Source organism: Telmatherina bonti (genome assembly GCF_933228915.1).
Source record: "Telmatherina bonti genome assembly, chromosome: 6".
In the NCBI taxonomy this organism is placed as follows: Eukaryota; Metazoa; Chordata; class Actinopteri; order Atheriniformes; family Telmatherinidae; genus Telmatherina; species Telmatherina bonti.
In genome coordinates this window covers 15,250,298-15,262,937 of record NC_136624.1, presented here as the reverse complement: position 1 = coordinate 15,262,937, position 12,640 = coordinate 15,250,298, and positions in this window count along the sequence as shown.

Sequence of the window (12,640 nt, the reverse complement as noted above, 5' to 3'; positions counted from 1 at the left end):
GGAGGACGGCCGGGAGGCCCAGACGACGGGGGCGGCCTCGGCTCTGGAGGACGGCCGGGAGGCCCAGACGACGGGGGCGGCCTCGGCTCTGGAGGACGGCCGGGAGGCCCAGACGACGGGGGCGGCCTCGGCTCTGGAGGACGGCCGGGAGGCCCAGACGACGGGGGCGGCCTCGGCTCTGGATCCCTCACGTTGGACACTGGAGGCGGAGGAGAAGGAGCGACCTCCTCGCCGGACACTGGAGACGGGGGAGAAGGAGCGACCTCCTCGCCGGACACTGGAGACGGGGGAGAAGGAGCGACCTCCTCGCCGGACACTGGAGACGGGGGAGAAGGAGCGACCTCCTCGCCGGACACTGGAGACGGGGGAGAAGGAGCGACCTCCTCGCCGGACACTGGAGACGGGGGAGAAGGAGCGACCTCCTCGCCGGACACTGGAGACGGGGGAGGAGGAGCGTCCCGTCCTGGGACCCCCTCGGGAACATGGAGCAAGGGAGGAGCGTCCCGTCCTGGGACCCCCTCGGGAACATGGAGCAAGGGAGGAGCGTCCCGTCCTGGGACCCCCTCGGGAACATGGAGCAAGGGAGGAGCGTCCCGTCCTGGGACCCCCTCGGGAACATGGAGCAAGGGAGGAGCGTCCCGTCCTGGGACCCCCTCGGGAACATGGAGCAAGGGAGGAGCGTCCCGTCCTGGGACCCCCTCGGGAACATGGAGCAAGGGAGGAGCGTCCCGTCCTGGGACCCCCTCGGGAACATGGAGCAAGGGAGGAGCGTCCCGTCCTGGGACCCCCTCGGGAACATGGAGCAAGGGAAGAGCGTCCCGTCCTGGGACCCCCTCGGGAACATGGAGCAAGGGAAGAGCGTCCCGTCCTGGGACCCCCTCGGGAACATGGAGCAAGGGAGGAGCGTCCCGTCCTGGGACCGCCTCGGGAACATGGAGCAAGGGAGGTGGACGAGCTCTGGGCGCTGGCGTGGGAGCCTGCAGCGCCGGACGGGTTCTGGGTGCTGGCGTGGGAGCCTGCAGCGCCGGACGGGTTCTGGGCGCTGGCGTGGGAGCCTGCAGCGCCGGACGGGTTCTGGGCGCTGGCGTGGGAGCCTGCAGCGCCGGACGGGTTCTGGGCGCTGGCGTGGGAGCCTGCAGCGCCGGAGACGTAGACCTGGGCGCTGGCGTGGGAGCCTGCAGCGCCGGAGACGTAGACCTGGGCGCTGGCGTGGGAGCCTGCAGCGCCGGAGACGTATCTGGGCGCTGGCGTGGGAGCCTGCAGCGCCGGAGACGTAGACCTGGGCGCTGGCGTGGGAGCCTGCAGCGCTGGAGACGTAGACCTGGGCAGGGACGCGGGCGGCGTGGACCAGGGCTGGAACGCGGGCGGCGTGGACCTCGGAGCAGGCGGGGACACTGGAGACGTGGGCCTCGGAACTGGCGGTGGTTGTGGTCCGGATGTGTGGAGCGCCAGCACATTTCTCCCTAGAATCCCTTGATACTTTTGAGATTTCATTGTACCTACACAAATTCAAGACACCCTGTGCCAGATGCAGCAAAGCAGCCCTAGAACATCACAGAACCTCCTCCATGTTTTCCGGTAGAGACAGTGTTCTTTTGGCCTACTTGGCAAACAGTTCCACTTCATATAGGCCCACTGACTCATTACAAGATTGTAGACACCCGTGTTGCTAATTAGTGGACACACTTTGGATTAACATGTTCCTTTGGTAACATTGTTTTCAGTCTTCTCTAGAAGTACCATAATTTTTGTCCAGGCCTGTTTCACAAGTTTATTTTTTCATAGAATTCTGTTAAAGAATGATTGAAAAGCAATGTTTGACTTTCACTGATTAAATTCATTAGAATTTTTATTTATTATTACTTTTGTCAGATTCAAATTATTTTTGTGACGATTGTGAGTTTTTCTTTGATTGACCAAAGGGTACCAACAATTTATTCACATCTGTGGCTGTCATTTTACTTGGTACATGCCTGGTTCTATCTAGTAATTTTATAGGTATACATGGTGCACTGACATGGGAAACAAATGTCTCAACTGTAATTAATTGGTCATGAAATAGATTCTATCTGCTCAATACTTCTTTTCATTACATCCGAGTCATCACATGTAATTTACATGTTCCTAGAATGCAAGCAGATTCACAGCAGGCGAATCTGCTTGCAACACATACACACATTTAGTACACCAATTTTCAGTCTGAGTTATTTCCCTGCTTCACTGTATAACTGTTTGCTTTTTGTATTTCAGACAATGGTATTTACAGCAAAATCAGAGGAGATGAGAGTCTGTCCTTTTTCAAACAATGACCCATGAAACAAAATCAGGGGAAAAAAAGAGTTTTGCCTAAAAGGTGGAAAGAAGAAAACTTATTTACTCCCATTTTACATCCAAATTACTAGAAATAACTTCATCAATACATACAACTAAAATTGTTTTACTGCAACTTTAGACTAAGGTTATACTGATCAGATCTATATGGAGAACTGTTTTGTTTTTTTCCCTCCATCTGATGAGACGACCACCAGCTCGCGTGTGGAGTCATCAGAAGATGAACATGTAATTTAGCTACTTCTTTGTGAAAACATACACTAGAGGAAAACATAAATTCACTCTGTGAACTTCAGCAAAACATTTGCAATTCAGAGTTTCTGACTTGGAAGATTTACAGAGATTAATCTGCCCTGGAAGACACCAGAAATGGCTGATTTGCATGTCATTGTCTGGCATTGTGGCCAAGCCCAGAGCAATTTGCCATTGAATTGGTCGTTGTGAGGACAATCCCTGTTACAAAAGAGAGAGCAGAAGAAGGTGTAAACCTATCTACAATTTAACATGCCTCTTCTCACGGTTTCCCTTTGACTGCAGCCACAACACATTCACAATGTCTGAATGTGTTGACGCATTTGCTATGTTCATATGCCTCTTTCATTCCACTGAAGACAGCTGCAAGACGTCTAAAGTAGTCTTTTCTACAAGAGGGCAAGAAACTACATGTTATATGTTTGTGATCGAACTATTAGCAAAATGTATTTAGTCATGTGCCTCGCCCAGCAATAAATCATCCATTGATATATAACATCATATTGGTCAAATTTGTATAATAAGACAGATATTTAGGTATTTTCTTTGCTGTCAAATGAACTTTTCTGCTCACTTGCGTGTGTTTGTAAAAAGAATATACAATAAATAACACAAAAAATGTGCTTTTAGTCATTATTGCTACACTGGCCTTCTGTCTGGTATCCTGACACAATATCTGCACAAGTATCCTGACCTCGGATATCAAGAAAGAAAAATGTCAACGTGACTTTACTAGAAATGGCCCAGATTTTTATAAGGCACAGAGAAATATACCCTACAGATAAATCAGGATTCAGATTCTTTTTAGTATCGTGATCTCGGCTACTTCCGGACACGACTGCAGATCATATTCGGAGCTCATATGTGACAAAAGTCAGACACACGTTGTATCTGGACACAGTATATAACCTCATGCAGTATCTTATGTCCATATATCATCAGATATGGCACATGTTGACCACTGAGGATCTTTACCAGAAATGGTCCAGATTCTTCTGAGACCTAGTGAAATATCCCTTACAGATCTTTCAAGATTCTTGCTCTGTTTAGTATCTTGACCACAGATACTTCCGGATGTGACCGCAGGTCATATCCGGAACTCCTATATGACAAAAGTCAAACACACCTTGTATCCGGACACAATATATGTCCTCATGTAGTATCTTATGTCCGTATATTACCAGATATGGTACATGTTGACCACTGAGGATATTTACCAGATATGGTCCAGATTCTTCTGAGACTTAGTAAAAATATCCCCTACAGATATGTCAGGATTCTGGCTTGGTTCAGGATCTTGACCACAAATACTTCCGGACGTGACCGCAGGTCATATCCGGAGCTCATATATGACAAAAGTCAGACACACCTTGTGTCCAGACACAATATATGTCCTCATGCAGTATCTTATGTCCGTATATCGCCAGATATGGCACATGTTGGCCACTGAGGATATTTACCAGATATGGTCCAGATTCTTCTGAGACCTAATGAAATATCCCCTACAGATATGTCAGGATTCTGACTCTGTTCAGTATCTTGATCCCAGATACTTCTGGATGTGGCCGCATGTCATATTCGGAGCTCATATATGACAAAAGTCAGACACACCTTGTGTTCGGACACAATATGTGTCCTCATGCAGTATCTTATGTCCGTATGTCGCGGGATATGAAACATGTCTCAAAATGCACCAGAAATGGTCCGGATTCTTCCGATATTTAGGGAAATATCCCTGACAGATACGTCAGGATTCTGGCCCTTTTCACGCAGTGTTCCATCTCGTGTTCCTCCAGATTCCATTGTCTGAGACATTCACTAAGTGCTTCTTCCCTCGGTGCCCTCTACCTGATGTATTTGTGGAGCTTGGATGTTTCATCTTGGATAGTGGCCTTGATGCTTACTAGTCCCCGGCCCCCTTCTTTCTGCTTAGTGTATAGTCGTTGGACACTGGATTTGGGGTGAAACCCTCCATGCATGGTGAGCAGCTTCAGTGTTTTGACGTCCGTGGTCTGGGCTTCTTCCTTTGGCCAGCTTATTATCCCAGCAGGGTATCGGATCACTGGCAGGACATAACTGTTAATTACCTGGATCTTGTTCTTGCCATTGAGCTGACTTCTCATTACTTGCCTTATTCATTGCAGGTATTTAGCTGTGGCAGCTTTCCTTGTGGCTTCTTCATGGTTGCCATTCGCCTGTGGTATGCCCAGGTACTTGTAGCTTTCTTCCACATCTGTTATTCTGCCCTCTGGGAGTGCAATGCCCTCCATATGGATTACCTTCCCTCACTTTGTTATCATTCGCCCACATTTCTCCAGTCCGAATGATATTCTGATGTCCCTGCTGCAGATCCTGGTGGTGTGGATCAGTGAGTCGATGTCCCGCTCACTCTTAGCATACAGCATGATGTCATCCGTGTACAGGAGGTGGCTGATGGTGGCCCTATTCCTGAGTCGGTATCTATAGCCAGTCTTGTTGATTAGTTAGCTTATGGGGTTCAAGCCTATACAGAACAGCAGCGGGGACAGGGCATCTCCTTGGTATTTGCCACATTTGATTGAGACTTGTGCAATTGGCTTGAAGTTGGCCTCCAGGGTGGTCTGCCACAGCCTCATTAGGTTTGCAATGAAGGTCCTTATGCTGAAGTTGATCTTGTACAGCTTCAGACATTCCAGAACCCATGTGTGTGGCATTGAATTGTAAGCTTTCCGGTAGTCAATCCAGGTGGTGCACAGGTTTGTCTGTCTGGTATTACAGTCTCGGGCGACTGTTCTGTCAACCAGCAGCTGGTGTTTGGCTCCTCTGGTTCCTCTGCCAATGCCTTTCTGTGTCTCCGCAATATATTGATCCATATGCCCACTTACCTTAGCCACTATGATGCCTGACAGGAGCTTCCATGTCATGGAAAGACAGGTTATTGGCTGGTAGTTGGATGGGACTTATCCCTTGAGGGGATCTCTCAGTGTCAGGAGTGTCCGTCTCTTGGTCAGCCATTCAGGATGAGTCCCATCCCTCAGGAGTTGGTTCATTTGCTGCCCGGTGTTTATGGAGTGAAGTCAGCCTCTTTAGCCAGTAGACATGGATCATATCAGTTCTTCATACCTAAGAATCTGTGCTGTATATAACTGCCACCATGATGGTAACTGGGTCTTCTTCAGGGTGTGGTGGTACAACTGTGCGCTGCTCTGAGGTCTTTTAACCACTGTGTTTCACTATTATGTGATGCCTCCTCCCATATACCTTTCCAGTATTGTTCTGTCTCCAGCCTTGGTGGATCAGCTTGTGCAGTATTACCTTGCCACTGGGAGTACATTTTAGCTGGGTTCGTTAAGAGCTGCCAGTTTATTCTTCTGTCCTCAATTTCTCTTGTGTATCTCTTCAGTCACAAAGCCAATGCTTGGAGTCTTTGTTTGGCAGTTTCCAGGGCCTCAGGTATGGACATCTGGCTCTACCTCCCTAGCACCCTTTTCGTGGTTGTGCCCTTGGAGTTCTGAGTAGAGGTGTGTTAAATAGATTGATTCAGCAATTCTGAATCGATTTTCATATTAATTCCTAAAGATTAATCCGTAAGCCCAAAGATCAAATTTTTTTAAAGAAGTCATTACCCTGGTGAACTTTAACCTTTTTGCCACATCATTGAATTTATGCATGCACCATTCATGTGAGGACTTTAAAAAAGTGACTGAACATTGTGTCAGGCACTGGCATTGTTAGCCAAGCCCCGGCTTTGAAAACGCCCAAAACGTTTAAGGCTGAAATTTGGAAATATTTTGGACTCAGTAAAGACAAAAAGAAAGATGAACTCAACAAAAGTATAGCGATTTGCAAGACATGACAAATGGAGGTGAAGCTTTGCAAAAATACGACAAACCTGAGGAACCACGTGTTGAGACATCACCAAGATGTCATGTCTAAGCCGTCCACCGGGCCGCAACAGATGAAACTCAATAAAACTTTACAACTACCAGCTAATTCTGCATGTTCTCTGGGCTTCATTTGCAAGGATATGCACCCATATTGTGTTGCTGAAAATGAGGGCTTTAGGCAGCTAATTAAAGTAGCAGAACCGCACTACGTTATAGTGTCTCGCAAACATCTCTCTGAAGAAGTCAGTCCAAACATGTACCAGTCGGTGAAAGAATAAAGTAAAAATTAAACTTCAGTCATTCTGGGAAGGGGACTGCTCCTTACAGTCATCTTTAACTTCCAATACTTCTTTAATTTGTTGTTAAATGTCAATATAATACTAGTGTTAATATGTTGCATATAACAACAAAGTCATGTAAATAAAAAAAAAAACCAAAAAACTAATATCTACCTAAAACCCTATTAGATCAGAACAAATCAGATCCAATTGTGATAATCAATTCTAAATTTTCAAAATCTGAATCAAATCATTCATTCATTCATTCATTCATTGTCTGAACCGCTTATTCCAATTCAGGGTCGCGGGGCTGAATCAAATCGATTCTTGAAATTTGAATAGGTTCCCAGCCCTAGTTCTGACAGTTGACTAACTTGCCTTTGAGTTGTCCTCAAGGAAGAGCTGGAGAAGGCATGGAAGGTGAAAGCGACACTTGTACCTGCAGTCATCGTAGCACTGGGGGCTGTGTCCCCTACGCTAGAGAGATGGCTCCAACAGATACCTGGAGAAACATCAGACATCTCCATCCAGAAGAGTGCAGTTCTAGGAACAATTATAAGATCGGAACAAGCAACACTGTTGCCGTAGCAACAGACATGAAGGAATTCAGGCAGAAAATATCTGACTTTGTTAATGCGTTAGTTCAGTAGACTATAGAGTATTAATTCATTGAATGATATAAACAGACAGTAGTTTGATCATTTTGTTACAGCCAAGATGTTTTAGGCAGAGCTTAATCAGTTCCTTCCTTTCCTTTGTCATATAGGTCCCCTATGTGTGAGTGCATTTTGTGTGAATATTAAGTGTGACCGTTGTAGCTAGTTGTACATTCAGTAAATTCATGGTTCCATAGATTACCATGTTCAACTATTGTTATTAAACTTCTTCAAACATAACCCCAGTGAAGCTAAATGGCCTTGGGAACGAGTCAAGCACAACAACAAAACTAACTTTTTCTTCATCAAAATAATGCATTTGTCCCTAAAACTCTTTCTCTCCAAAGCTTGTTGCTGTGTGTAGTTATAAATATGAGGCCCGTCTGTATGGATCTTATTGTGAATGTTGAGATTTGTTTTTTGCCGCCTGCGTTTAGGCAATTCTTGCAGGACTTTTTGAGCATTCTTGGTGCTGGATGATAACATAATGATTCCATACATTACCTGAGCCTTGAATACACACTGAGCAGGTATCTTATTTCGCGGTAGAAACAAATTGTGCTGAATGTGTGTCACAAACCTCCCAGTTATATATCAAAGTTTAGTAACTTCTGTTGAATGTTTATTTGTTCAGATATCTCTGTCCAGATATTTATATAAATAATCTGTATAATATATTTAATAGATATAAAATGTTTTCAACATTGATCAAATGTTTTATTGTATTGTTTTCAAGATATGTATATTTATTTGATTAAACAATGTAATCTGAGTGAAACCTGCTTTCATACATTGTGTTTTGATGCAGTTAAAAGATAAGGGCCATCTTCTTTTCTTTGTCTTTATTTAACAGCAGTAGGGGTCTCACAGCTTCAGGAGATCAATACAATCCTTCCGTTTACATTAACACAGAAGTACTTTTATGAGCTGGCACTTTTTAGTCGATGTGCACTTCTATGCAATTAATTTAAATTTCAGCTGATATATTTATTTATTTGCCTGTTTTTACATCTGCAGTCAATTCTTAACATCCAGATCCTTTCCTCCTCTTCGTCTTCTTGTTCACTGACTGGCAGATGTGTGGACACATTAGGGACTTGAGTCCAATCAGCCATGATTTGTCTTCCCAATCATGATGCATCAGCTGGCTGCTTATCTCCATGGTTACCATCTCACCAGCTGTTCACCCTCTTGTTGCAGGTGTCGGTGGAAATAGAAATGATCATCTCAGCGGTCTGAATTAAACAGGAACAACACAGGCTGCCAATCAGGCCTGCAGATGGAGAATGGAGACCTGGGTCACATGGTGTGTTTTTACCTTATTACTGATGCACTGTGTAAAATGTAAATAAAACAGAATTAAATGATTTCTTACTAAACCATATTTTATTGCAATAGAACATAAACAGCATATCAGATGTTGAAGCTAAGCATTTTAATCATAATGTTCTTCTTTTAACATTTGTTATGTTTATTGTTCTGTTGGAATTAAAATATGGGTTCATTTAATTTGCAAATTAATGCATTCTGTTTTTGTTTAAGTCCTGTATTCTCTTATGTATAAAAATTGGGATGTTTTGGCATATGTAATTGCTAGGCAACGAGGACTGGAGCACTATGGGTAATTTTCGTACACTAGATAGGTCGTCTCATGTCACTGGCAAATAAGCACACTTAGTTGTGTGCAGACGACGTAGAGCACTTCGTAGCCTTTGTAGTCTGTGCACTTGGAGGTGTGCAGACCCTGAATTGAGACACAGCCGAAGCGACAACCTCCGGCGATTAAAAGTGAAGCCTTTGCAGAAGTGCCAGAAATTGCAGTTTACCCCTCATCTGTTCGGCGCTCCAAAACAGATAAAATTACCACGAACTCCCAACTTCACAGCAGAAATAAACATGTTTACAGCCTGGTTTAAAAAAAAAAAATTAGGTTTATGATGTCAGGTTTACCTTCATGACAACTGTGAGGGGAGTGAATTTTTTTTTATAACTCATCGATTTAATGACAACTTAATCTCAAAATTTGGCATAATTTGAGGACTGTGCTTTTGATTGACAGGTATCCGACACCCTGCAGAAAGAAGGCAGTGTGTAGTACAATTGAGTTCTTCAGCCATTTACCGGCATCATTTAGCTTTAGTCTACTTACCTCGATTAGTTGGTTAGCTCCCGTTAGCTTCAAATTAGCGTTCAGCTACAAGCAGTTCGGAGTTTGCTACACGTAAATTATCCACCCTCACGCTCTACCTCTTTGCCAATTTTTGTATTTTCTGGGTAAGATGACACATGACGCTGCCAAGATTGGATAGGAACAGCCCAATGAACTTCAATTTAGCTCTTTAAAAGCTTACGGGTGACGTCACGGAGGCTCAGTCCATCTTTTATATACAGTCTATGGTTATCGCACTGGTTGGTAGTGGTAATGTACCACTGTAAAGATGTTTTCAGCCATCTAAAATGCCACAAGTAGTAGAAGAATAAAAATGTTTTTTACTGTTTTTAACTTCTGCGCAGGGCTTTTTATTTGGCAGTTTCTGTGTCACTTTCTTTCTGCTCCTTTTATTTTTTTCTCATTTGTTTTTATTAAAACGTAGAGCATACATTGTTTATTATTATATGTTTTATAGTTGCATCTGTGTGGTTCTGTTACAGCTGGAAAATTGTCTTGTTAACCTATGGGACCAATTAAATGCCAGCTTCATTACTTGTCTGTTGTCTTCTCTCTGCGACATAATAAAGTCATTATGTGTAATGAAAAAAAAATGAAAACAGTTTAACTTTGACAGTGATGTATGATGCTTTTTAAATTAATATTCAAAGGGATTATGCACTGAATATGAGATTATTACACTAAATATGAACAAAAATGCTTACTAAGCTTTTTTTTAAAAAGCATTTTCCCTGAAAAAAACCTTAATTTTTCATATTTTTGTTCCACAAACAGAAGTAAAATATCACATAAATCATTATTTGTCATATTTATGCTCAAAATGAAAATGGAAAAATATAATAGGTGCCTTTATTTGGTTTAATTGTCTTGAGACAAGTTGAATGACCCAGAAGTTATCTCTGCTCTGTGAACAATGTGTTGATTACATACAGTGCTTAGTCATCAAATGGCTGCTGTTGCTATGGGAAAAAGGCAGTTACAAGATGGCTTCCATTACCATGTGACTAATGAACATGTGGTTCTTTGTCTGCGTGGCCACATGTTGAAGCATGTGTGAGCAACATGACTAAAACTGACCTTATTAATTCAGCGAGATCCACAATATAAACATATGGAAAAAAATCAGTGTAAATCACACTAAAAGCTAATGCTATTAAGTGACAGCAATGGTCAGATCATAAAAATGATCATAAACAATGTTGTTGCTATAAAGAAGATGGCTGGTCGCAAAATGTGCAAATCAAAGCAGCCGCTGGCAGGCCAACCTGGAGGTTTTGAAGAGTAAGCTGAAGTTGTTTTGATGTCAGAGAAGGCCAGGAGAACAGGAGAGCTGCTGTGCTTCTTTAGATGTAGGGGGGTGGGAGGGTCTACCTTCTCCAGGGTGAAGACGAGAGATGTGACCTCCCAGGTCTGGTCAGAAGGAGGGAGAGTGAGTGGGGCACATTCTTGAGGGGAGTGTCTACCTCAAAAGGAAGGTGGTTCCCTTTCACAGTAACCAATTGAAAAATCACTGTATTGGCTCCTGTGTGTTTCAGGATTGATTTTAAGGTTCTTTTAGTCATTTATAAATGTCTTAATGGTCTTGGGCCTTTTTATTTATCTGGCCTCCTTTTATCATATGAGCCCTCGCATGCTCTTGTACTGGCATTTGGTACAGGCCTTTTACTTCTTCCAACAGTGAGAACCAAAACTTGCAACCTCTTTACATCACTATGACCACCGTGTGTGGAACCGCCTGCCAGCAAACCTCTGAGATGCAAAGACTATTTATGTTTTTAAAAAGAGGCTCAAGACCCACCTTTTTAGTTTAACTTTTAGAAGATCTTATCTGGTTTTAGTTCCATTCTTAACACAAATTGTAAAAAAGGTAACATCACAATTTTATATTTTTACTTTGGTAAACGAAATGTTTTCCTTTCTTTTTATTTAAAAAAAATAAATAAATAAATAAATTTATCATAGAATGAAATTGGTTAAAAACCATTTTAATTAACCCAATCACAACTGAATGAGTAAAAGTACACATAATAATGCAATACTGAATAAATTTAAGTCCAAGTCAGGTGATTCTAAAAAAAATGCTTATCTCTAAATAACTTTATTGATAGTTCAGGAACTGGACTGTGTATTTATTCAGGTGTTCCTGCTGTTGACAGGCTGAAATAATTTCTGTTTATTGCGTTTCTTGTGACTGTTCCTGCTGTTTGCCTTGTACTCAGATGGGGGAGCCAGTTTCTCTAAATGTGGGTGGCTGCGTGTACAGCACATCTCTGTCCACACTGCAGCGCTACCCAGACTCCATGCTTGGGGCCATGTTCAGAGGAGACCTCCCCACTGTCAGGGATGTGCATGGAAACTACTTCATTGATCGTGACGGCCCACTGTTTCGGTGAGTCTTTTGAATATTTTATTAGTAAGTTCTGTAGGTGGCTGTTCAGACACATAATCTGATGCAGCATTTCTCTGAGGGTTTAATAACCATGCCACTCTCGTCTGTTGCCTCCACTATCTGTGAAAACTCAGACAGAAACCGCTGTTAAACTTTACTACTTCCAGACCAAACACTGTGTATAAAAGATGGACGGCACCTCTGTGACAACACCCATAGGTTTCTGAAGAGATGAAATAATGCTCATTGGGCGGTTCACACTTTTACTATCTTGTCAGCATCACATGTACGGTCTCTCCCGGACAATACAAAAAGGGGCAAATAGGAAGAGCTGAGAGGGGGGCAGTGAGCGCAAGGGTGGATGATTGACATCTATCAAACTCCCCCTGCCTGTAGCTAAGAGCTAACCTGGAGCTAACAGTAGCTAGCCTGCTAATTGAGATAGGTGGACTAAGGCTAAATAACGCTGTTAGCAGCTAAAAACCTTGGTTGTACTACACTCTGGGTTTTTGCAGTGGGATATCAAGTATCTGTCAATCAAAAGGACACTCCCCTAATCATGCCAAACTTTAAAGTACAGCCCCCCCCCCCCCCCCCCCCCCCCCCCCCCCCCCCCCTACTCATCGAAGTTGTCATGAAGGTGAACCTGACCTAATAAACCTAAAATGTTTTTTGTACCAGCTTGTAAACATGTTTAT